The 26,116-nt window shown below is 43.9% G+C and overlaps 1 long non-coding RNA gene across 1 annotated transcript in view; it reads left to right on the top strand.

The window, feature by feature from the left end:
- Positions 1 to 26,116, top strand: part of LOC149865936 (uncharacterized) — an 85,748-nt gene that overhangs the window by 55,978 nt on the left and 3,654 nt on the right. Inside the window, exons 3-7 of the long non-coding RNA XR_016441571.1 lie at positions 6,715 to 6,821; positions 9,176 to 9,344; positions 9,868 to 9,983; positions 10,717 to 10,846; positions 21,156 to 21,308. This is a non-coding gene — a long non-coding RNA (uncharacterized LOC149865936). The remainder of the gene's footprint in view (positions 1 to 6,714; positions 6,822 to 9,175; positions 9,345 to 9,867; positions 9,984 to 10,716; positions 10,847 to 21,155; positions 21,309 to 26,116) is intronic.

Here is a 26,116-nt window from a genome sequence, read left to right as displayed (position 1 = left end):
GATAAAAATGTTCTGACTGAAGCATGATTTATATGACAGTAACACTCTATGCTTTGGCAGATACTCCAGCAATGCTAGCAGTATCAGCAGTTGGGACAAATGAATTGTAAAGCAATTTCTGCTCTCTGGAGCTCTCACTGTCTCACAGGACGACAGTTTTAATAGTTCAATATCAAATCACCTTTTGAAATGGTCTGTTGCCTCTGGGTATGTGTCTTATGGCGATAAGCATAGTAGACTACTAATCCCAGTAACACTTTAGTTCCAATGACAACAAAACCCTGTTAGGATTTAATGATTTAGTAAATTGGTATCTACTGCCTCTTACCAGCTCAAAAATACAAGCAGTATAAAATCTCAGAAGAAGGCACACAGGGCCAGACTCAGGCTAGCAGAGGAGGCACTGGGACGTGGATGGGGGGTGGGCACACAGGGCCGGAAGCAGAGCAGCAGCACCATGGGGCACTGGGTGGTGGCACTCCATCCCTGCCTACCCCGCCATCATGAATGATGGTAAATTTGCTACTATTAGATAATTTACCAACCTCTAGCAATGTACAAAGCTTAAAAAATGAACTGGAGGAAGTTGGACAACTGGGGGAAGTTGAAACCTGTAAGTTAGAATTCTCCTATGAGAATTTTAAATAAATAAATCTAAAAGATTAGACAGCTATGTTTAAATATGAGAATATCCAGTATATCTAATTAAACTGTAGTTAAAATATACTTAGGCCCCAATTGCTGGATCATTAAAATGAATAGTGAAGAATAAGAACCACCAAACCTTTCAAGGCCAGTACAACAAAGTGCTCTCTTACCAAGCATGCAACTGTGGTGGACTTTTCAATATCTAAACCAAGGCTTTGTAAATGTTAAAAGCATCCAGATGCTGTGAGGGCTCCACCAGTATAAGCCATGGTCCACTTGGACCTCATGCTGTCTGGGCATCCAACTGCTGCACAGGCATCCCCCCAACCTCATTGCACCACACCACACCACACCACACCACACCACATAGGCACTCCAAGCCATGGCCTCCCCTGACACTGCAAGCTACATCACCCCCTCACCTGGTCAGGAGCACAAAGCAGAAGTCAGAGAAGGGAGGAGGAACCCGAGTCCTCTGACTGGTACTTCAGCCAGAGCAACAGGGAGAGCAGCAGCGGCTGGACAAGAGTTCAGGGCCCCAAATTAACTCCTCATGTACTGTATGCTACCCAGAGGCCACCAGTGTCAGGCTTTGGCCTTAAACCTGGGGCCCAGGCCTGGCAAGCACACTCTGCCCATCCCCGGTCATCAGAGTGGCTGGCTGAAATAGGAAATGTTGGCAATACAGTTTTATCTGACTCATGAGTGCTCTGTTATTCTCTCTGGCTTGCTCCTAACCTGTGCTTTTGTCTTGATCTCCTAGCTTCCTGACTCAGTTCGCTGGTAACCTTGATCTCCATCTACTCTTCTAGTGCTTCATGCTTTTGGACTCCACTCTCACACCCAGTTTGTCCCTTGGATTCAGCTCACCCAATCTGGCCTAAGACAGTGCCTTGATTCCTGAGCACTGCAGCCCTAGATCAGGCAGCCCCTACCCTGATGTGACACCGGTTGGACAGCTCTAATCTACATTTTGGTTCAATTTGTCCCCAACCTAAGAGGGACATTGTCTCTTAGGTACTAAAACATGCTTAATTTTCTTCCTCCAAGAGCACTGACAGAATCACCCTGCCAAGTAATTGACAAGTACTTGGATATCAGTAATGGCAGTGATAACCTGAGATAATTTAACAGAATAAATCCCAACCCCTGTTGCACTGTTCCATTGCAGCCAATTGAGAAGAGATGTCTGGGGAATCTCCAATCAGCATGAGGGGGAACTTCTTAGTAACCGTGGGAGAAGTAGCCAGAGTAGCAATTGTTTTGGCAATCCCTAGACAATGAAGTAGCCCTTAGGGAACTGCTCTGCCTGGCATAACTTAAAGCAGCCCTAATTGGGATCAAAGATCACAGGAAAGTCAAGCTCCACTATTCCGTGCCTTAACAACATATAGTATACCTTTGCTTTCAGCAGGTGGGAGGGGGTTAAGAGGGAGGGGGGGTCCACACTCACATTTGAGGTTAGCAATACATATCTTAGAGGTAAATTTTAAAAAGTTATAATTGTAATGTCTTGCTCAAAAACATATGGTATCTCAATTTCTGGCAGAGGGCACCCAAGTTCCCAGTTTGGTTACTGTTATTGTTTGCTGTAAAATGTTTATTGCAATTATTGCCCTCCCATGCAAAATATTTTTGTCCTTCTCACTTTCACATGGCTAGCCATCCTGTGACCAGTCAGGAGTCACGGGACACTTATCCAGTCTAGTAATGCCAATTTACCATCCTGCACAAGTGAACAGGGTGCCTGTGTGACTACTGCCACCAAACAGTTTAATGTTTAGCTGTTTCTGAATCTTGCCTATGGAGTTGCAATGGAAGACAGCTTCCTGAAAATGTCACAGTTTAACATATTCTTCAAATATCAGGTAAACAGATCCAAGAAAAACAGAGGTAATTAGTACATTGTTGCCATTCTAAGAGAAACACCTTGAACTCCCATAGATTCCTAGCAGTCTGATTTTTGTTACATCATGTAACGGTTGCCCTCCCCAGCCGCATTCTACTGGCCTATAAGGGGCACCCTTGAAGTCCCTTAATACTTCACTTCTGTATTTTTTCTTGTATCCCGCCTTTACTTTCCTGCCACATCTTGATGTAAATATTGTTTAGATGTTCTTACAAGCAGGAGACTGCCTGTTGTACTTCTATGTTGGGGCTTCCCCCCTCCCCCCCCCCCGTTCTTTCTCTAGGTAGGCCATCCAGCCTAAACCCACCAGGTTTCATAGATTTCATAGACATTTGGGTTGGAAGGGACCCCAGAGGATCATTGAGTTCAGCCCCCTGCCCCAGGGGCAGGAAGTCAGCAGGGATCATAGGATCCCAGAAAGATAAGCATCCAAATGTGCCTTGAAGTCATTCAGAGTGGGTGGGTTTGATTTTGAGGCTCTAGCTCCTTAATACTCTCTGGGCCCGTGGCCCTCCTTTGTACTCACTATGGCACCAGGCTTTCTGGCCCCCTTTTACCCTGCACCCCTGGACACCAAGTTGTTGGGTCTTCTGCCTCCTCAGGCTTGGCCCTTTTCTTATGGCTCCGGCTACTAGTCAAGATCCATCTACTGGGACCTGGCTCCGAAGTCCTGCAGCCAGCTCTGGGTCACTGGCCCATGCAGCTGCACCCACTAGTGCACTGGGCCCTTTGGCCTTTTATGACTGTGCCCCAAGGCATTAATGAGACTTTCTCCTCCCCTACAGTCTTGACCACAAACCACTGGTTTACCAGTCAAACACAGACAGTAACTCCATGGGCTATACCCAAAAAATAAAATTAAAGAAGGCAGTATGCCAGATCACACTTTTCCATGGCTCTGGGCTTCTGCTTCTCATCATCTGCTATGCTCCTTCTTGTGGGGCTGCCACAGCTTCTCTGGGAGTCATCAGAAATTCACCCCTTCTGCTGCTCCCACCCCATCCCCAGCCAGCTCAGCCCAGGGTTTTTATAGTTCTGGCCTGCCCCCTTCCAGTCACCTGACTAGCCGGCAAGGCTCACCTTTTAACCCCTACCCTGCCAGCAGGCTGTGCCCGGAAAGTTCTGGCCTTAAAGCGATCAGCCTGCTTTCTGGTAACAGGGTTAGGGTTCCCTGTTACACAGCATGATAGAAATTAATTAATAAAACAGTTGTGCATTGGACACTTTATACTATAGTCATAAGCAAATTAGAACTCTATTCCATTCTCAAAAAACACTTGGTTTTAGGCCTACTATATTCTCATTTTTCTTTAACAAGTATCCTGCTCTCAGAGTAAGTTTAAATGCACTAAAAAACCACTAGTGATGGAATAGAAGCTACAATATTCTGATATTTATGTCAATCATTTGACAAGCTAAATCAGAATATGTACCAGATATCCAGCAATGGTCAAGCAAACCAAAAATATAGATAAATGTAGACATTAATGAAAGATTTTTGAGTCCTATAAGAACATCCCAGCCAACTCAAGATATTTTTTACATTTTCAGTTATGCATTTCAAGCAGTCACTAAGGTTCTGGCTGGTAGGTTTCGAGTAGTATTTAGTTAGTACTTGCTTCCTGGAGACAAGTATTATCACTTTTACAAGACAATACACATTATATGGATTTAGAGGTTTTCCTTACAAGCTTATTTTTATTTCTATTGATTATCAGTAATGTAGGACTGGCACCAAGCACCCTCACACAGGAGGCACCAAATCAAATGTGTGGGTGGGCAAGGGCAAATAATCTCCAGGCATGAGGAGAGGATGGAGCTGGCTAAGGTCCCCAGGCACAGCCCATGAAGAGGGAGCCCTGTCAGCCAGAAGCTGGGACAGGATGAGGCACCCTAGCACAGGGCTGGAGTGTGTTAGGTCCAGGGTCACAGCATTGGCTGGGTGTGCCTCTCTGAGCCACAACTACTCTAGCCTTAAAGGGCCCTCACCAGCCCTGTCCATCCTCCAGCTTTCTCCAAGTAACAGATGAGGGTTTCCTGTTATGAGGAGGCACCCAAGACTCATGTACCAGCCTGGCCATCAGCCTGCTGCTCCTATCATCGTAAGATCTGTTTTCCTGACCTCTGATCATGCGCGTGGCTCTTCTCTGGACTCTCTCAAGCTTCTCCACATCCTTTTTGAATTGTGGAGCCCAAAACTGGACGCAGTACTCCAGCTGCGGCCTCACCAAGGCTGAGTACAAGGGGAGAATGACGTCCCGGGATTTGCTCAAGAAGCATCTATGGATGCAAGCCAGCGTCTTGGTTGCTTTACTAGCTGCAGCATCGCATTGCAGGCTCACATTCATCTTGTGATCAATGATGACCCCCAAGTCTCTTTCTTCTGTAGTGCTATCCAACGTAGCACTGCCGAGCCTATAAGGATGCTGCAGGTTTTTCCTCCCAAGGTGGAGAACCTTGCATTTTTCGGTGTTAAACACCATCAGGTTCTCGTCTGCCCATTTGCTGAGCTTGTCCAGGTCAGCCTGGATCACCTGCCTGTCTTCTGGTGTGGATGCTTTGCCCCAAAGTTTGGTGTCATCGGCAAACTTGGCCAGTCCACTCCTGACTCCAATGTCCACATCATTAATGAAGATGTTGAACAGTACGGGTCCAAGGACAGAGCCTTGAGGGACCACACTGGTCACAGGGCACCACGATGAGTGACTGCCATCAATTACAACCCTCTGGGTCCGACCACGGAGCCAATTTCCTAGCCAGCGGATCGTGGTGGAGCCAAGGCCACAACTGGGCAGTTTGGCCAAGAGGTGATCATGGGATACCAGATCAAAAGCTTTTTTGAAGTCAAGATATATGACATCAATCTCTTCTCCCTGGTCCAGGTGATAGGTCACCTGGTCGTAGAAGGAAATGAGATTGGTCAAACAAGACCTACCCGCAACAAATGGGGCTCTTTAGCCCATGGGGCTCTTTAGCCTGGAAAAGTGCAGGCTCAGGGGTGACTTGATGGCCACCTATAAGTTTATCAGGGTGACCACCAGGATCTGGGGAAACGTTTGTTCACCAGAGCACCCGAAGGGATGATGAGGTCGAACAGTCATAAACTACTGCGAGACCGTTTCAGGCTGGACATAAGCCTCCAAGGTCTGGAACAGTCTGCCATCGGAGGTGGTTCAAGCACCTACATTGAACACCTTCAAGAGCAAATTGGATGCTTATCTTGCTGGGATCCTATGACCCCAGCTGACTTCCTGCCCTTTGGGCAGGGGGGCTGGACTCGATGATCTTCCAAGGTCCCTTCCAGCCCTAATGTCTATGAAATGTATTACAGATACCAGGCAATCTGTGAGGAAATTACAAAAATGTTGGAACAAGGCATCATTCTGGAGTCTCGGAGTCCTTGGCGTAGCCCCATCATGGCCGTGACTAAGCCCAACGGGTTGTTGCGGCTGTGTCATATCTCGCTTTGATGCCTTCCCTATGCCCCAGATTAGTGAGTTGCTGGAGAAAGTGGGACAGGCTAGGTTTATCTCAACCCTGGACTTATTGAAAGGGTGTTGGCAGGTACCATTGAGTAGGGAAGATATGGCCAAAACTGCATTTGGCATGCCATGGGGCTTATACGAGTTTAGGCAGATGCCCTTCAGGTTCCATGGGGTGTTGGCAACCTTTCAGAGGTTAATTGAATGTGTGTTGGCCCCACACCAGCAGTACACAGCTGCTTACATAGATGATATTACTATTTATACACAAAATTGGGAGGAGCACTTAGCAGCGGTAAGGGCTGTACTACAGGAATTACATCAAGATACATTGACAGCCAACCCAAAGAATTGTGTACTGGGTAAGGGTGACACAAAGTACCTGGGGTTTATGCAGGGGCAGATTTGGCTGTTAGCTGATAAGGTATAGGTCTTATGTCATTATACACCACCCCAGAGTTGCAAACAACTAGGGCATTTTTAGGCCTTTATCAAAGATTTATACCTCAGTTTGCAGAAATAACAGCCCCCTTAACTGATTTGCTGCAAGGGAAAGATAAGGGCTCCCTTAAGTGGGATGCAGTAAATAGATAGGCATTTGAGAAAATGAAGAGTGCCCTCTGTAAAGATGCAGTGTGGGAAACTCTGGACTTTGAGTCATCTTTTATTCTACAGATGGATGCCTCTGATACAGCCTTGGGCGCGGTCCTTTCACAGAAGACCGATGGAATCTCCCAACCAGCAGCCTACGCCAGCTGGAAGTTGGACCCAATGGAAAGAAGGTGTGCTGCAGTATAGCGTGAATGCCTATCCATAAAATGGGGCATTAACTATTTCTGGTACTACTTGCTAGGGTGTGAGTTCACCCTTACAACTGACCACACCCTGCTGAGGTGGCTTAAAATCAAACAAACGGACAATGTGTGCATCACCCGATGGGCACTGATGTTGCAACCTTTTCACTTCAATATTGAGTTCAAACCAGAGAAAACTAATGTGGTTGCGGGTTTTTTCCGAGATGCTATAAAGTAGAAGAGTTGGGGGAACAAGGCCACTTAGAGGCAGAGTCATCCCTGCTACTTCCTAATGAAGATCCGCCTAATGACGAGTTGAAGGGGAAGTTATGTGGAAAAGTCTGGGATACCTGCTTCAAGGAGAGTCCTAACTTGAAGAGATCTGTCTGGGCATAGCAACATGGCTATGCTCTGGAGGGATCTCCCTATCTGCTCTGGTGTAGCCTTAGCAGCCTGCTGGGTGAATCGAATTGGTTTAATTACACCGCCGGGAGCCATTTCTGGCCCTGGGCGCTGGTGAGAGGGAAAAAAAGTAAAAGAGAGGAGGAGGGGTCAGCAGTAAGGGGAAACACCCATCTGCTGTCCAGTACTGAAGTCCCTGGGAATGGGACAGCAGACGTATTTGGTCTACAGAGCTCAGAGGAGCTCAGTACAGAAAAAAGAAAAAGAGGAAACCCCAGCTCCACACTAATTGACTGCAGCAGGTGTTCAATCAAGCCGGCAGGATAGCAATTAGTGGGGAGTGGAAAACCCCCCCAAATGCTCGATCGCTGGAGCCGAGCCACAATTAGGAGTACCCAGAAGGTAAACAGGGAAGGAGAGAAGCCCCAGAGATCCTGACCTGAAGGCAGAGAGAATGAGAAGGGGAGAGAGAGAAGACACCATCTGGATTTTTGAGTTTGCTTTATTTTTCTTTTCTTCTTATCTGGCCACACCTTCCATCTGAATAAGTGGCTCTCGGTTTTGGGTCAGGGAAACTACTTTCCTCCCAAATTTAATTAAATCCTCAAAGTAGTGGCAGGATAGATAGTGGAGAAGAATTCTGACCCAATTTTGCTGACTGATGCCTGCCTTGGTACAAGCAAAGCAAGTGGATGTCATTGGAATGCAGGGGCCCGTGTCCATATCCTGTGATATCCTGACATGCTCCCCCTATACATCACCAATGGAATGGGAACTAGTTACCACAGTACAGAGGTGCAATAGTCTCTTCACACTTAAATGTAGTAATCTTTCAGAATCCATTTACTTACCCACCTCCATATACATACATACCCATTTGAGTTGAGGAGTTATGAAAAGAATACGTTTTGTGGTGGGAGATGAGCAGAGGAGGATTATGTCATATGTTATTTCCAATTCATTGTCTTTTATCATATTCAACCAGTATACAACATAAAATACAGTTTGAGAAACTATAGACAAATGAGAATGATAGAAAAATGTCTGTTTTTAAGACCTGAAATTTAACACCTACTATCTTGACCAATACCAAGAACTGGAACTAAAGAATGCATTTGTACAACTTGAGCTAAACAGCCATATTTTGTAGCTGAGGTCTATAACAGACTTTCACCCTGTGTAGACTGGGCACAAATGGGAGAGAAGCGTAAGAAACCTTCCAGTGGTTTTATAGAAACCCCTGCTCCTTCTTAGAAAGGCAGAATATCAGTTTTATTCAAGTCCAGTTAACTATGAAGCAATACCCATATTCTTCCTTCATTCCTTTGCTTTATTTCTTTTTTTAATACTTATGGTCAGCGTTCCCTCTAAGTTGTGTGGCATGCGCAGCCGCACCTGGGAGTGCAGCGTGAGCGCACCTGCATGGCAATACATACTGTACAGATTAGAGGGAACACTACTTTTGGTTTTCCATACTGTCACTCAAGACAGAATCTTCATGATTGCACTGCAGAGTTAACTTGCTACAAAATTATTAATTTTTTCTCAAAGGCTATGAAGTTTACTATTAATACTAAAGCAGCCTAATCTGTAGACCAGCCAATGGTCTACAGACAAGGCTGGTCTACATCCAAATCTACCCTGACTCTTGACATTTAGAGAATGATTAACTTGTAAGCTTGTATGGTTTTCCTCATGAATGAATTATGCAAGAGATACATGTGTAAGTACAGCTTCAGTATGTAGTGATCACCAGGTTTGATTTAACATAGGCATATGTGAATGAAAAGAACTAAAAAATAAGTTTTATTTGTGGAGCAGTAAGCAAGCCTCTGCATGCCCTTTGTCTGTCTTTCCCACACTGACTCACCTGACTTGGGGACCATCTCTCAGTTCCCAGCCTCTGGTATCCCTATATTATAACTTCTATCACTACACAGTGGCTGTGTCTAAATGAGTGGTAGACTGGAGCCAGGAGCAGGGGGAAGAGGAGGGATCCAGGCACACATGTCCCGCACACACTTGTGCCCCCTTACCTGACCCGAGGTGGAGGTGGACACAGCAGCAGCGGAACCAGCAGTGGGGGCAGCATCAACTGATCCGCCTAAGGTAAGTGGGGCAGAGGGACCAGACACAGCTGAGTCAGATCCGAAGGGGAATCCCCCCCGGATCCCTCTTAGCTGAGCTGGTAGGGAGACGTGCTCCTGAGCCGCGTTGCGTGAACAGAGCATTTGCGTTGGCATTCGCGCCGGCAGGTGGGCAGGAAGGGCCAGGAGGGAGACTCTTGCTAGGGTAGGGTGGAGGCACCACACTAAGCTATGAATAAACAGCAACTCATATGATGGTGTCGACACGGAGTGCTGCTAGGGCCCCGGGCGCAGCCTACCCGGGGCTTGTCTGAGGCCTCCACCCAGACAGAGCCCATGGGGGAGCTGGTGTTCCCCCTCCCTGGCCTGCAGGGGATGCCTAGCAAGGCCGGGGGGCAGGGATTGGGGACCCCCACATTTGTCCAACAGGTGTCTGCCTTAGGGCCCTGGAGGCGCAGGTAAGGGAGATCCAGGAGGAGGTTAGCAGGCTGAGGGGAATCAGGGAGGTGGAGGACGAAACTGATGGTTATTTCCTTTCCCTGCAGGGCCACGCACACAAGGAAGAAACACCTCATGAGGTGTCCTTCACTGCAGAGTGGCAGACAGTCACCTCCAGAACCAGAACCAGAACCGCACAGTCATTTAGTATTTGTATAACCAGGTAATCCCCGCAGGATTTTTTTGTGATGCTACTGTGCAGTACCAATGAGGTACCGTGCAGTAGCTTGTTGCTACTGCGGAGTAGCATCTCATGTAGACACAGCCAGTATGTATTAGAATCAATTGTATGAATGTACAATTGTAATAATATGCTTTCCAAAAAAAAGTATAGGTCAGGCAACTAAAGTTCTTAGAACCATAAACCATAGCAGACCCCTGCCTGAAAGTTCCCATGAAATCAGTGAGAAATGTTAACTAGCATCTAGGACAGTACATAGCCCTTAGTTATGAAATAATTAGGCAATAAGATAGAGTAGACTACATGGGAAAACTAAGTAATGAACTCAGTCATACTTATGTAGTAGCTATCCTCTTGGCCCACACACCAAGAATTTATCTGGTAAAAACCCAAAGCTCTGCAACTAGAGGCTGAAACAACTTATATCATCTGTGGACTGACAACGTGAAGGATATGTGCCATATTCACCAGTGGGTCAAACTTGGTCATCACTAAAAATGAAAAGGAAACAGAGGCAGAGATTATTATTTTTCCCTCATTAAGTTCTAGCAGAAAAAAAAAATTCCTAGCCTGAGGGAGATTTTTAATAATGTTGCAGGTCAACTCCATAGTGCAGTCATAGAGATTGTTGAGAGGTCTCCAGAGATGCCAGTCTGGCACTTTGCATAAGCACAGTCTGAAAATCTAATTCTTTCCTCCTTTGCACTTTCTGCAGTTCTACAGACCACAGCAAAGCGGGTTTAACATGCTCCCTTATCATCAAGGGAGCATTGTGCACCCACATTGCACTGGCATGAAGGATTGATAAAGTGTAACACTTAGACCATACCAAGGCTGCTTAAAATGTGAGTATCTAAATGTTAAGCTTGTTAAATGAGTGTCCTCTGAGCATCTCAAAGTTACACCACTTCAGGAAAGGCTTAACTTTGGCTTGTGGTTTCTGGCTTGTGTTAGGGTAACTTCAGTCTGCTCCACAGAGATAAAACAAGCAATTTGCAGCCCCTCAGAGTGCACTGTTCCCAGCTCCATCCCCCTTCCCACCCAGAGCAGGGATAGAGCCCAGGTGTCCTTAGGTAGCCACACCCCTACTCACTAGCCCTCTAGTGGCAAGTCAGAACTGTGCATACAAGAAACAATATTAATCCTTAATGTGTGACTTCTCATAGCATGGTCTAACTTTCATACCTCTTAATATTCCATAGATTTAGTATGTTCTATGTGGAATTCTGGAAATTCATCTAAAAGGCAGTGGAGAATCAGGTTTTCAGTAACAACATGGCCCTTCATTCCTACAAGTAGTACTTAGCTTCTTTCTTTTATATGAATATTCTTACCTTGAAGTTCATCTTGGTTTCTGAATTGGCTCCAGCAGACTCTTACTGATACTTTAGACTTTTATTAGCACAAATTGGGTACTGATCCTTGCCTTCCTTGGGCTTACTGCTAACATCAAGCATTCACTTCTTCTATTGTAGAATGAGCACCTTTCTGTGGGATACAAAAACATCTATATAGATGTAAAGGACTGAGCTTATTGTTAAAGGTGGCCTGGAAAGCAAGTTATTGGAGAAGATGTGCTCCTTTACTAATGAAAATAAGGCATTTCCTCTCTATTCCCATTTCCTAGCTTAGTGAGCATTGCTTATTCTCCACACCATCCCTCTGTGGTGGCTGAAAGAAGAGTTTTAATTGGACATGGAAGCCATGGTAGCACTGGAGACCAAGCTAAAATATCTGGACTTTAGGCTTCCCACTATGGATGGAGCAAAAGAAACATCTTAGGAGGTGTCTTAACAGGAAGATACTTATGAATTTTTTTAGTGAAGCCTGGCGCTCTGTCTTATCTAGGAACATAGGTGCATATAAGAGAGAATCAACTATTTCCACTTCCTTTTCACAGGGAGATTGGAAGAAAGACACTGTCTCATTAGTAGCTTCTTAAAGTAAAAAATATCATTTATAATGCTCTTTAGCCAGGCATGCATTTCAACCTAATTCATGCTGCAAAAGGAAACAAAGAGATGTTGCCTAGCAAAAGTAACTTATATTGACTTCACTATGTACCATGCTGCCTTCAAATAACATCTCCAGCATTGTTATGTAAGCAGTTGCTCTGCTACTAACATGGCAATTGCAGTGCTCCTTACCAAAGATACTGAAGGTCATAGATTTACGCAAACCTTTGAATTGGCAGGTGGACAAAATAGGAAGAGTGGGCCTTGGAACACCAGGGGAAGCTTGCAAAACAAGGTGCTTTTTGTTTTGTTTTTCAGGCTCATAAAATGTATTTGGCCTTGGTGTAATAGGATACTCAGAACCTGTTTGAGCATTTTGATAGTGATTTGTGGAAAGGATCTTTGGAATGGACTCTTTTCTGTAGTGAAGAAGAAATCTGTGGGCTCACAGGGAAGGTGGAACCCAGCTGCTTTTACTGGAATCCAGGAATAGTTGCCAAGATTTTTTTTGGTGTAATCTTGAAGAAAGGAGCATTAGGTCAAGCTCTCTTTTGCAGCTTGCTTGTAGAGAAAATAGTTATGAAAGCTTTATGTAACAACTGTTATTGTTCAGTTGATTATCATGTATTAAATAATAGTAGGCAAACATTTCTGTAAATATGCACTCCATTTTATGAAGATAATATGTTGAAAAGAGTAGGCTTTTCCAGGAGCGGGGAAAATACATGGGTCTGTACTAAAACTAAACATTAAAGCCCAGGACTTTATGCTGGACCTAATTTGTAAACTGTCTCAACCCTCAAATATACTTGAAATACATGGAAAAAGCTAAGAGACATAAATTGTCCTTCAGGCTTGAATCGTGCAGCTGCAGAGGCAGTTATATGTACCTTGGCAACAAGTGGATGGCAGCTAGTGAATGAAGATATGCCAATAAAGATTATGCTAGCTCATTTTCTACATGAATACTATAGTAGTTATTATATAATCAAGGTTAAGTTTGTTGTAGGTTCATTGAACTTGGTGCCAAATTTCTAGGTCCTAAAGTAGGTTTAGAACTTTGCTACTTCACCATTTCACAGGCAGTGTTAAAATTAAATCTGATTACATATAATGTTGACAGCAAGGGACAGGAAGCACAAAATGCTTCAGTAAACAAACTTATTAATAGAAATCTCATGACAAATGTCAACTTATAGAAGCAAATGTGATATCAAAATGCATGTGTTAAGTTAGCAAGGATTAAGTAAAACTTTTTATAGTGCAAATGTTTAGTATCAAATTTTGAAGAACAGCAACAACAAAGATTTTGAAGAACAGCAAGAACAAAGGACTTAATAATTATTTCTAATCAACTTTATACATATTTATAAACAGTAATTACAGCTAATGAGTGGAACCTTTGGTACACGCATGGCAGATGGAGATGCTTGCATTTAATCCTTGGGCAAAATTCTCTTCACAGAACCCGATGATCTTCTATGCTTTGTCTAAATGTGAAGGTCTCCTAGTGATGTCAGTGGGAATTCTATACATACGGAGAGCATGAAGAAAGGATGGTCCAGTATTCAGACTGTTAATGTAGGACCTAAGAGACTTAGACTTAGCTTTCTTCTGCAAGTCATTGGGCCAGTCACTTAGAGCCTGATCCAAACTGGTCAACTCTTCACCAAAATAGGAGTAAGGTGAAATCAGGTATCTTGATCACAAATAGTGATCCAATCTGTCCTTGGCTCAGCAGCTTCAAAAGCACAGAAGCAGATATGTTCAATAGATACCTTAAATTTACCCTGAAAAATTCCCTAAGCATCTCAGCTTAGGCTTCTGAGCATGCTCAGAAAAAAATCCAGTTCACACAGCTAAGTCCCTTATTCCCTCATGAAGTTAACTGTGATTCAGTTTTGAGCTAGAGAGATACTTAATTTCCACCTGAATTTCCAGAGGCCCGATTTGTTAAGCACCCACAGAGCCTACATAACTCACAATGACAGCATAAAGTTCAACACCCAGAGGCACTCTCACTGAAAATGTGAAGCAGGTGCTGGTGCTTGCTTTTCAGTAACAGCTTGGTATTTAGAACAATTACCGATAAGAGTGGGAGACCTCAGTTCTAGGTCCTCATCAGCCTCAGGGAAATGAAACTCACATCTCCCACTTCCAAGAGAACGGTCTCCCCTCTAGCCTATTTTGGTAAATAGTCTGGGTAAAGCGTATCTTCTATTGCAGAAACTAGGTGAATGAAGACAGAGTTCATGAGTCCTGGGGACAGAAGGAAAACAGGCAAGAGAGGGTTTGACTCTATAGATCATCCTCCTGGAGTCAAATGCTTAATTTGATTTAATTTTTAGGAGCCCTGAAGCTCAAAAGTGAGAACAATCTGGATCTGATCCTAAGCCCCCAAAACTTTCCCTCATGGTCAACAGGATAAGTCAATGGGAATTTTGTCTTGGAGTTAAATGGAGTAGAATAAAGGCTTTAATTTTGTCTTGCAGTTCCTCATTTCCCACCTTTAAAAAGGGTGAAATTGTTCAGAGCTGTTGTGAAGATTACTATATTAGAGGTTGTGAGTTGCTCAAATTCTGTAATAAGGGTCATGGATGGATAGACTAATACTATTGAATTCCAGCTACTTTGTATTTCTATAGAAGCTCCCATCCAAGAATCTCCAACCTCTTTAACAAGCATTTATGAATTAAACCGTTGAGAGGTGAGTTAGCTTTTATTCTTATTTACAAATGAGGAAATGCTCAGGTTAAATTACTTTCCCAAGGTGACCCAGCAAGCTTGCATTCAAGCCAGGAATGAAAGCCAGCTTTTGAGACTCTGCCCTGTGCGTTAATCACGAGACCGGTTCTCTCTTTTGGAAAGAGAGAACTCACAGAGAGGAAAGCCTTGTTCAAAGTCTATAGATTTGTTACTTCAAAATGTACACTCTGCTGCAGATTGCTTCATTGCTTATTTTCTTATCTCTTTATCTGTCTAAACTTTGCCCTTTGGGAAAACGTCATTACAACTAGTCAAAGCAGGAGTAATGCAATTTTTGTATGAATCTTGCAAATCTCTGGCAGACCAAAATGGAAGCTTTTGCAATAAGAGTACTGTCATTTTGTGCATTCATAATAGGTGACCCTTTTACACAAATTAAATAAGTGAATCAAATATGCTCCTGGTTGAACTTTTTTGGCTGCAGGTATGCTCCTATCAAGGGAATGAACACACCTTATTGAAGTGAGAGCTGAAATTACACTTCGGATGTCCTGAGAGGGGACTTTAGTACTTTGTGGTTAATAAAGGGGAACGGGGGTGTTTGAAACCATATTCTTGTTCTTAAGTCTTTCTTGTATTTTTCATCCAATGGGAAAAATAGTTTAAAAAGTGTTTTGGTATCTAGCACAGGCTCCTCCCTCTCTCCTTCATGCCTGCCAACTCTGGAAAGCTATAAATAGAGACATTAGAGGAGAAAGACAGACATACCTTTCCAATAGTATTGCTTGCAGAATAGAAGAGTGGAAAATGGCAAATATACTGCAAGAAAAATAGGACCTCTGCCCTCATCAGGGCCAATTAGAACAAACACTCTCTTACTGCAAAGTTTCTTTTTTTCCTTGGTGGCTGCAAATGTAAGTTTTGTGCTGGCTCTAAGAGGTTGTTTGAGAGAGTTTCTTTCAAATTGCTTGCTATTATGGGGATACTCTTACTTACACTGGAGAACAAGTCAGATGGGTTAGTGCTAGTACATATCAAGCTAAAATCTCATGAGCCTTGAGGGTCATGTTTAGCGATGTTTGCAAATTTGATTAAAATATTCACAGGAGTGCACAACAGAAGGCAAACTGACTGCAGAAACATTTATTCCTTGGGGTGATAGGGGAATGAGAGAGACTGGATTGAGGCAGATCAGGACAAAAATGGAAATGTGTTACTTGAACCATGCAGACACTTAAAACAAGATCAGCATTAGATCTTTTCCTCCAGCCTCTACATAAATCAGCACTAAAATCAGTGAAACACTGAAAGGAAAAATACCACATGAGTCTGATAGCTAATCTGAATTCTTCTCTTTATGTAGAGCTGGATCACAGAGAGTGATGACTTTTAGAGATTGCTTACTATCTATATGTTCAGTGTTTCTTTTGCTTCTTTTCTAACCATTTTCCTTATTTGGTCTCTCTTTTCCAGACTTTGTAACAAAGACATGCCTTGTTTGTAGAATTTTAATATAAGAAAGTTTAGCATTTGTACAATTTATATTCAGCAATGTTACAAAAATCTAATCGGTTCCCATAGCACTTCTGTAAGATAAATATTGGGGCAGGTTCTTATTGGTGCCAGCTGACTTATACCGACCGCTAGTTTGGCATACTTACATTATACAGTTTGGGGAAAACCAAATATCGCAAGCCGGTACAAAGATTCAGATTATACTTTAAACTCCTAATTTCTAGTCTCTGTCTCAGGCTTTATCTTCTCATTACTCTTCATTTTATATAAAAAAAATCTGAAGACTTCTACAAAGACCCTAACAGAGAAAAGATGGGCCACTGAAGTGTGAAGGTCATCATGCCCCTAAGCTCTTTTAAAGTACAGATAGAATTTAATTGAGCAGAACAAGTTGCACTGTGATGGACTTGAAGCTGACTTCCAAATGTGAAGTGCTTCAACACTCTTAGTCCTATCATGTCTCATTCTCTGATCCTAGAAATCTGATCACTTACAAATCTAATAGCAAAATTCCAGCTATCATCAAGGACCAATGACTACAGTACTTTTGTTTAGATTTTAGTTACACACACTCGGCATATGAATCTCCTTCCTTTCATGCCTGTGCACTCAGACACAAAAGTTGTCTTCCTTGTTCAAGGGCTTTTATTAAGATCTATTTGCTGTCACTGCTCAAACTAAAAATCCTCTTAAATAGTTTGAAGGACTCCAATAACAATGGACAAGACAATAATATAAACTCACATTACTTCATGGTATTTGCAAGTTCCTTGCTAATAAAAGCAGCTACTTTAAAATTAGTGTAAACAAGTTGTCCACAGTATATTGAACTGAACTGGGAGTAGGTAGGGAGAATGGTTTATTCTTTCACTACCTTAGCAGATAGGTAGTGGAATGGAAAGCCACTATCTGCAATTTCAGTTTCAGCTGAAGTCAATAGTTATGAACTCATTAACAGTCAATGGCTTTTGGTGATCTTTGAAAAGATGCAGGTGGCTTCAAACTAGTTCCCAAAGCAAGGGTCCACATAAACACATACACACAACCTCAACCTCTTGACAGTAGGCATTTGTATTGGTGGACTCAAGCAGCCAAGGACTGAATGGACATTAGACAGAACTCCCTTCTCAGGTTCCTAGTTGAGGCACAGCCTACTCTGTGAAAAAACAAAGGACTTAATTTATCAGTTAATGTTTTCTACGAGTTTTGATGTTGTCTTTATAAGAGTCCTGATTTAAAGTTAATTGAAGTTACTAGAAAGGCTCAGGTTGATTTTATTAGGCTTTGATTCAGGCTATAGTCCCTTAATATACATGGACATGTAGGAAGTGCAGATGCATTGACAAACATTGATACTCTTTGGTATCATGGAATTTACAGTTTCAAAGGCAGGAGTATATGCATTGCAAAATGAACTGTGATGCACACTGTCACAGGGAGGATACAGGGGACAGACCCCAAGGGGCCAAGGGGGAACCCTGGGGGCCAGAACACAACAGGAAAGGTGAGGAAAGAGAGAGAAAAACGAAGAATCCCTTACCTGCAGCTGACGCCGCGGCGAAACTGGAAGTGGCGGCAGGACTGGCGCGGCTTCTTAGCTGCGTCTTTTTGAAACTGCAGCCAGCTGTGGGGAGGAGCGAGTGGAGCTGGCACGGGAAAATTAAAAGGTGGCTTGGGCAAAGAAGAGGGTGAGAGACCAGGAGAAGATTCGCCAGGGAAGGTATCCTTGGAACTCCAATTAGGGGTAAGAGGGGTCAGGACTGCCTTCCACAAGGCAGAAGGCTGCTCGAAGACTGCCGAAGAAAGGACGCCAGTATCAGCACAGTGGATGTACCTCTTCCAGACGAAGGAGTTGAGGGAGAGGATCCAAGGTTTCAGGGCGAAGAAGCCAACAGCAGGGATGGTCCTGAAGAGAGAGTGAAGGAACTCGAGTCATCGACCTAGGTGGGATTGGTATGGGTTTGGGAAGGCTCCAGGAGCAAACCCAGATGGGGAACGGAGAGCCTAAGCAGCGAGAGGGGCTGTAGAAAACAAGCTCCTACTGTATAGAGCTGCCTGGCGAGGGACAGAGTGGGCGGAACTAGAGGGACCATCAAGGGTCCAGTTGGCATGTAGGGGGCCTGCAGTGTGGAAAGGATAATGTGATAACCTCCAGGCATATGTATACTCAGGACAGGGTTAGTTAGAAATTCTCAGGGCTAGGTTAGCCCATTTTTGTGTGAGGTCAGGAATTTTACTGGCAGTGTTTTCCATTGGTTTCTTTCTGTTTTCCACTTTTGGAGGGGTAGAGAGGCCGGTCGCATTGGGCCTTAGAGTTGGCTCAATCAGGGGTCGGGTTAGACCTTGTACATCTTTACCAAAGTGCCCATAACACCAAGAGGAGAGGGTCGGGCTGAGAGACTTCAGCAACTCATCGAGGCTGGGTATCAGGGCGAGATGTAAGGGAGGTTGGAGCTTCATGGAAGACTGCTGTCTAGAAATTCCAGACACTGGATAACCCCCCAGTAGTCGGACCCCACCACTGAAGGAAGGAGCAAAGTCGTGGCAGGTGAGATTGGGTACCCTGGGGCAGGACATCCATGCAGTACAACCACAGGGATGGAACAACAAGCAGTCCTACACACCCAAAGCCAGGCTGCATGGGACTGGATGATCGAAGCCCGGCAGGTGCACACACTCATCCATTGTTAACATAAAATACAATGAGATACTTCTTGAAATTAAATCTGAGAGCTGATTTTTCTTAATACTTCTTTAGTCCTGGTCTAAGAACAAAACTCGTACTGACTTAATAAAGTGTGCAATTTAAAAACAATTAAAGCAGTGCAGGGGACCGAGGGGAGAGGGGATGGAGGGAAGGGTTGCAAAGGTCCTACATCAGTTTAAATCCTTCTGCCTTCAATCAGCTTTATTTAGACTGATATAAGGTTATTCAAATGGAAGCTTGTACCAGTTTAAATAAGTAGGCTTGAAACTGTACCTGTAGTTAAACGAGTGCCACTAGTCTTGAACACTTTTTCATTCCCCAGTTGTTATCTTGTGCTTGAGTAACAGTATCTACTATTTTTTTATTGTTCCTTGAGAGACCAAAAATGATTACACTACTTATGTGGTTACATACCCTATGGTTTCACTTATTGTTTGGATTGGTTGCATTGCCTACAATGGTGCTTCCTCCTGGCCTGAGAAATCTTTGTGAGAGGTTTGTAGTTTGTTTGCAGTTAGGCACTATTTCCATTAGCTCGAAATAAAAGCAACAACTGAAATGAGATTTTAATGCCTGATGACTTAAGTTCCAGATACGAGATGAGCAAGCATGGTAACAAATCCTTGGAAAGGTGTTCTAGGAAAAAAATATCCAGTGAACAGTTTTACTGATGGCAAAGCTATTCATGGCATGTGTAAAAGACAGATTAAAATTCCATTTTCTGAAGGAAGTTGTGTAAATATGTTCTGTGAGAAATTAAGGCACATTGTAAGTGGTCCATCCTCAGAGGTGCAGTCTGTCTTCTATGACCCTTAAGAGGGTCATAGAGGACAGAAGATTTTATGAAATTATGTTTATGTCTTGGTGTCTTTGATTGTGGTGTCTCACAGCAGCAGAACATCCCAGTCCTCTGCTCTTCTGTCAGCAGTAATCATAGATCCTTTCTATCACTATGTTCTGTTAGATTATCAAGTCACTGAGTCGACCTTCCTGCAATTACAAAATGGTCTTCTATAATATTATATCTTCTAGTGTTCTCTCCACACTAATTTTAAATTTCCATTGTAAGCAACATCTGATCTAAACCCACCCCCATGATAACTGTTGTGTTTTCTGCAGTATATGCTGTATGGAGGCTGTGTGCGCTTGGTTGAAGAAAGAGTAAGGAACATCACCTTTACAGAAATGTGCCCTCGCTGAGGTGTTAGGCAGTCAGAAGCAGCTCTAATCTGTTGTTCTCTGGCAGAAGCTACAACCATTGATGCACTGAATGTTTGGCCTTTGTACTCTGCCTCAATGGTCTAAAGGGGGATGGCAGATCTACAGTAGCCTCCACTCTCCCATACTTTTGCCTAGACATATGCACTGAAGGTCTTGGTGTGATGGTCACACACAGGCATTTATACACATGCTCCTGGGGTGGGGGGTGCTTTAATTAGAGTGACTCTGAGAGCCACTCTAATTAAAGTGCTCAGAGCATCTTGTGTATCAGTCCCCATGCTGAAAATGGCAGCAGGGGTTGCATGAGCATTAGTTAAAGTACCCTGCTGCCATTTTTCAGTGTGGAGATGCTAATACATGAGACACTGGAGTCCGCTGGAGCCTGCTGGAGCATAGTAATTACCATGCTCCAGCAGACTCAATTTATCGAATCTGCTCCAGCACGCTATAATTACAGTACAACCAAGAAGCCTCACTGCATGTGTATAGGTGCCCATAGACCTCTTGCACATACACCATGATCCAGAGGATTGATGGTTGCCAACTAAGTAGTTACTCTATGAAATTCCAGGTCTGTACTACTGTATATTGACTTGAATACTAACGTACAATATAGTATGTAACATAATGTAATATTATGGGGTTTAGTTTTAAAAAAAACTAGTAGATAAGGTCTCTCTCTAAACTATTTTTGTCCCTCAGAATGCAGACACAAAAATATCTCTATGGATTGAATATTGAACAAATAAAGTTTTAGTAAAATCAGTGATAGGTGTGTTGTGAGGTGAGGAAAGAGGCAAAACCTCAATTGCAGTATTCAAGCTGTAACTTGTTAGGTACTCTATGTGTGTTTGGGAAGGATCATATTAAATTAACTTTAGTTTTTTCATATAAAGTGCCCTGTATCCATACACTGTTTTTTTCAGTAGAATTATTTGGTGTTGTAAGTTGCAGTAATTAATCTTCTTTGGTGTAGGAATAACACTAATTCTCGGTGACTTTGCTTTAAATTTTGTGTGGAAAGATTCCTAACAAGTCTGTTTTTGGCAGTCCTTCAACTGCTATCCCACACTGCATTAGCATCTACTTTGGCTGTCTGGATGTCTGTGCCATCTACTACTTGTGGATCATCTTGACTGGATGTCACCTGTCTATTTAAAAACTGGCATGCAGCCTGGTCTTCCCTATTTCATAGCAGGGATGGTAAGTTTACATATCTGGCATTGTATACCTATTATAGCAGTCATACCCACTCCTGTGTTTCTTCATGGATCCTGTAGAGTTTCTGGATTTGATTGTCCTCTTCGGAGTGTTGCCTCTCCAGTACTGTCTAAAAATTATCAGAATCCAGACACCTCCAAGACACTGTCAGAGCAAATGAAAGTTTGGTGGAGCTCCTAGATCAGGTCCTAGTGTCAAGTCAAAGCAAAATAGCTCTAACACAAGTATCTGAGGTAAAGGGAAAGGAACAGGACTACTAGTAATGGTCTCAACATCTGCCCATTTTACGAGCAGTTGTGAGTGATGTCATGCTTTCACTCAAGCATGAGGTGGTGAACCATTTTCTACAAAGCAGCCTAGACCCCATAACCTGAATGCAGTACACAGAGCACAGCACCTGATGGTCCCTGATGGTCTGTCAAGTATATATTTGCTTCCAGTGTGGTCTTCCCCAGTCTCGCCTGCCACAACTTTGAATATTATTTCAGTGGAGGGTCCAACCACTGGAGGTCTCTTGATTGCAGGATGTCTATCTGGTGGTCTTCTGCGAGGCTCTAACTCCCCTCTACCTAGCCCTTACACCCAGCCATGACGGATCACAGCTGTCCTCCTGGCCAAACTCTCCACTGTTGAGCCCCTGATTACTTTTCCCGGGGCAGTCCCCCCTGCCAGCGTAAACAGCCTGTGGTACACTACCTGGGTTATGAGGCCGCCACCCTTTCCCTAAGTCTAACAACCAACCCCAAGGCTTAAGTAGCAATCGGGTTCCATGAGCTCTGACCCTCAACCCCTCCACCAGTGGGAAACACAAAATACAAAAGAAAATCACTGATGCACTCCGAAGGACCCAACTGCCCCTTGACCGGGCTCCCTCCACCTAGTCACTAACTAGCTACCCTTGATAGTCTGGGTGTGTGATCGGGGTGACCAATGGACTCCACCACAATTCTCCCTCGTTGCCCAGCCTTTTGTTTCTTCTGACCACCTGTGGTCCTCTGGTGGATGCTGGTTCCCTCATCACCCGCTGGATCAGCACTACGCCACCGAGGGCCATGTTCCACAGCCCCTCATGCTGCCTTTGGCTCTTGTCTCCTACCTGGTGTGCCTCTTTGGCTCTCCTGGTGCCCTCAATGGTCCCACCTGGGCTGGTGCCGGGAGCTGCATTGGCTTCTCCAGCCCCTCTGCTGTAGCCACTGGCGTTGGGGTCTTTCTGTGCTCCTCCGCCCTTTTCCCTGGGCTCCCTGTTGTGAGGAGCTGCCTCCAGCTCATGGCTCCTTCTGCTGTGGCCAGCCATCTCTGGCTTGCTATGGGCTCTGAAACATCCTTCCCCGCCGGGGGAAGCAGCTTCCGGCTCCTTTCGCTCCTGCAGGAGCTGTGGAGAGACACCTCCTGTGGGTGCCCCTGCCAGTACTGATCTGCCCCCTTCTTCGTTGCCAGCGGCCTGTTTTATTTCTGTCAGCCAGTAATCACGGCTGACGTCACTGGCTGGCCACAGCAGTATAAAGGTGCGGCTGATGAGCCATGCGGGTTCCTCCTTGTGTTCCGGCTTCACCACAAGTTCTGCTTCAGGTAAGTATCTTCCTTTACTATTACTTTTTTTCCCTTCCCTCTGGGGGGTGTTTCTGACCCCGGGGCTCCCCTCTGGTATTTTGGGGTCCTCCCTTTGACTTTTCCCTGTGACAATGAGGACAGCTGTCTTGTTGGTGTTTTCCTTCTGCAGCTTTGGAATGAGCTATGCACAATTCTTTAGGAAAGTAGTGGTCCAACATCCCAAAGGTCTGTTGCCAGTGCTGGTTATCTCACTTCTGTATCACTACCTTGTCTTGCTCATCTCTGAGTCTAGAAGCAGCACTCCACTGAGTAAAGCTGTTTCAGGCAAATGTGGAGGTGATACCTCTGTTTCATCTATCTACACCTCTTCCAGCTAGAGACATATCACCCTAGAATTTCAAGCCCTCTATAGATCCTGCCTCAAATCCGTTCTGTAATAAACAACTATGATAATTATGACACAGAAGTGTATTCTACATGCTGCCCCCATGCTATAGCAAAGAAGTTTGGCACCTGGGGCAAAGCCTGCAGTGGCAGCCTGCCTTTGTGCTGTGCACAGAGCTGGGGGCATATGCCCCCACCACCATGCTTGTCCAGGAGTGCACGCAGTGGCAGAAGCTGCCCTCCTCCCTATTTCCATACCTCCCCAAAACATGCTGCTTATGGCTCCATCCTGATCCCTGTCCCAGCTGGGTAATGCCTGTTGGTGCCCCTTCATTCTGATGCCCCCCTTCTCCTCCCACACCTCCTTTGCTATGGTATTGTGTTGCTCAACAGCAAGTTGAAAACAGAACTTGCAAAATGCAGATGAATTATGAAGAATCAGGGTGAGGAATCATGGTAGTTTGTTATTCTGACCCAAAGTCCCAGGATTCCTATAAGTTTGAGCGCACATTTCACAAAGTGCCAGGAAAAAAATTCCAGAATACGTAGGGCTAAGTGATAGAACTTTGCACTATGGGATATCTGCCCAAAGGGCTGTGCAGTTAGTTTAGATAAGCACCAATAGGCTTTGTGGATGCAATTATTAACTAGGTAAGTACTTTAGTTGGCAAAGCAAAGCATTTCAATACGGTTAGAGAGAGGGAGTACTCAGAGAGCTTAAAAAAAGCAAGCTAACTCAATTTAACAGATCCATGTTAACTTGCCCAAGGTTTGCAAGCACAGCAGAGTATCATGGTGAAATCAATGTCACCCATCAGCCTCCTCTGCTAGCTGGTTTCAAGGGCAGAATTAGCAAGCCAGACTTTGAAACTTTGTTTGAAGGTTGGTTGCTGCAACACATGTCTCATGGGACACAAGAAAACCCTATAGGCTGATTTAGGTGACTAAATTCAGATTTCACTTCAGGGCCATTACATTTGAAAACTGGATCTTTAAGTGCACACTACTGTGCTGAGAAAATGTACCTCTTTAGTGAGTTTAGATAATAAAATTAGGCTGGCTTTTCAAGGGATTCTGCAGAAACAGTTGAGAGTGATCTTTGCTAAGAACATTTCTTATCCCCATTTTGCAGTCCTGCTGGCACAAAAATAACCCAGTAGACAATATGTTCAATGTTTTCAATATGTGAAAGCCATGTTAAGAATAAACACTAATTATGTATTTTGCAAGATACATAATCTGGTTCTGTTTATGTAGCTAAATACATCCAAAAAGGGGATTTTGATTATTTTAATACAGCCTTGTGGTGGGTATTGTTGATTTTTCTGTAGGTGAATTGACAGTATGATAACTAGATACTTGAAGAGGTCCCCATAATTAAACATTTAGTAGGGCTGTAATTTTCCATGTTTGTTAGATTTTGCATTTAGGTTAGGACCAATAATAAACAAAGTAGAATGATGGCTTGAAAAATATCTAATTTACTGTGCTAACAAAAAGAGAAACAGCTGAAAAAATTATTATGTATTGTAAACAAAGACTTTTACTTTGGTCAGTGCAAAATATAACCCTGGAAAATATTAACAAAACACACATTCTAAGTAGTACTATGTTAAACTTCCCTCCTCACAGCCCCAAAACAAACAAAAAGGCTGAGATAAAGTGAAATCAAGGTTGTAGGCATGTATGAAGTTTCAGTGTATAATACCATCTAAGAATGTAAATTTGAAAAAAAATCAATCTCTTCTGAATCCAGGGAAATCAGAATTACTATAAGCTTTTTCTAAGTCTTAACTTTTGTCCAGGCATAGAATTCATATTCAAACTATCCGAAATTTTCATCATCAAAATGGCTGTGACAGGATCCTGCCCAAGGGGTGATACCCCTGGAGCCTCCCATAGCTCTTGTCACCTTTATTTGCTTTGGGCAATCTCTCCTTCAATTCATCTGCCATGCCTTGATGTAATTCTATGTTTAGAAAAAGGGAGGCTGCCCCAGGTCTCCCCAAGCCAGATCTCACAGTCATGAACACAGGTGTCACTACTCAGTACCTTAAGAGCTAATTACATGGCTTCCTCATCCCCCCTTTTAGCCACATCCAAGCCTTGCACACTGCTTGTCATTGGTGTTAAGCCCCATTGTCCAGTCTGGCCACCCATGGGTCCATGGATCTTTAGCCCATGTGTCCAGTCACACAATATGGGCATCTAAACGTGGAGCAGTCTTTGCCACTGTTGGAGCCTCTGGCCCCAGTGCCTTTGACTATCCTGGCCCGTCCTGGGTTTGGGCCTTGCTACCTTGAACAATCCTCAATCCGTCTTGGGCTCCAGCCTGCACTTTCCACCCCTCTGGAGTCTCTGTCTGTTTAGCTCAGGCCTGCATTCTCTACCCTTCCTTGGCTCAGGCCTCATTACCTCCAACAGACTCTTCCCCTCCTGGGCTACAGGCCCCCTGGGCCTTCCTGGGTTATGGATCCTCAACCCTATTTGGCAGTCATGATCTTGTTATGCCTTGACAGTCTGTCTATAAAATGAGGAGGACTGGTGCACTCAATGTTACAGGAGTCTTATGAACAACAGTCTGTAATATCTAAGGCTGTGGTTCCCAATCTGTGGTGTGGATACCATCAGTGGTATGGAGACAGCCTGTCAGTGGTTTGTGTTAACAGATTTATTATAATTACTTTATATGTCAAAAATTTGCTGGTGGTACTTAAGGTTGTATTGTTTTAAATTGGTGGTGCACAATCTGTCAGAGTTTGGGAACCGCTGGTCCAAGGTACTCTTTTCAGGACCAGTGATGGGAATCAAAAGCAGATGGCTTGACAGTAAACAAGATGTGAATTTTTGAGTTA

The sequence above is a fragment of the Crocodylus siamensis genome, chromosome 4 (genome assembly GCF_052110815.1).
Source record: "Crocodylus siamensis isolate JL-2025a chromosome 4, ASM5211081v1, whole genome shotgun sequence".
Taxonomy (NCBI): Eukaryota; Metazoa; Chordata; order Crocodylia; family Crocodylidae; genus Crocodylus; species Crocodylus siamensis.
Note: the sequence above shows the minus strand (reverse complement) of the source record. Positions and strands in the feature narration are given on the sequence as shown.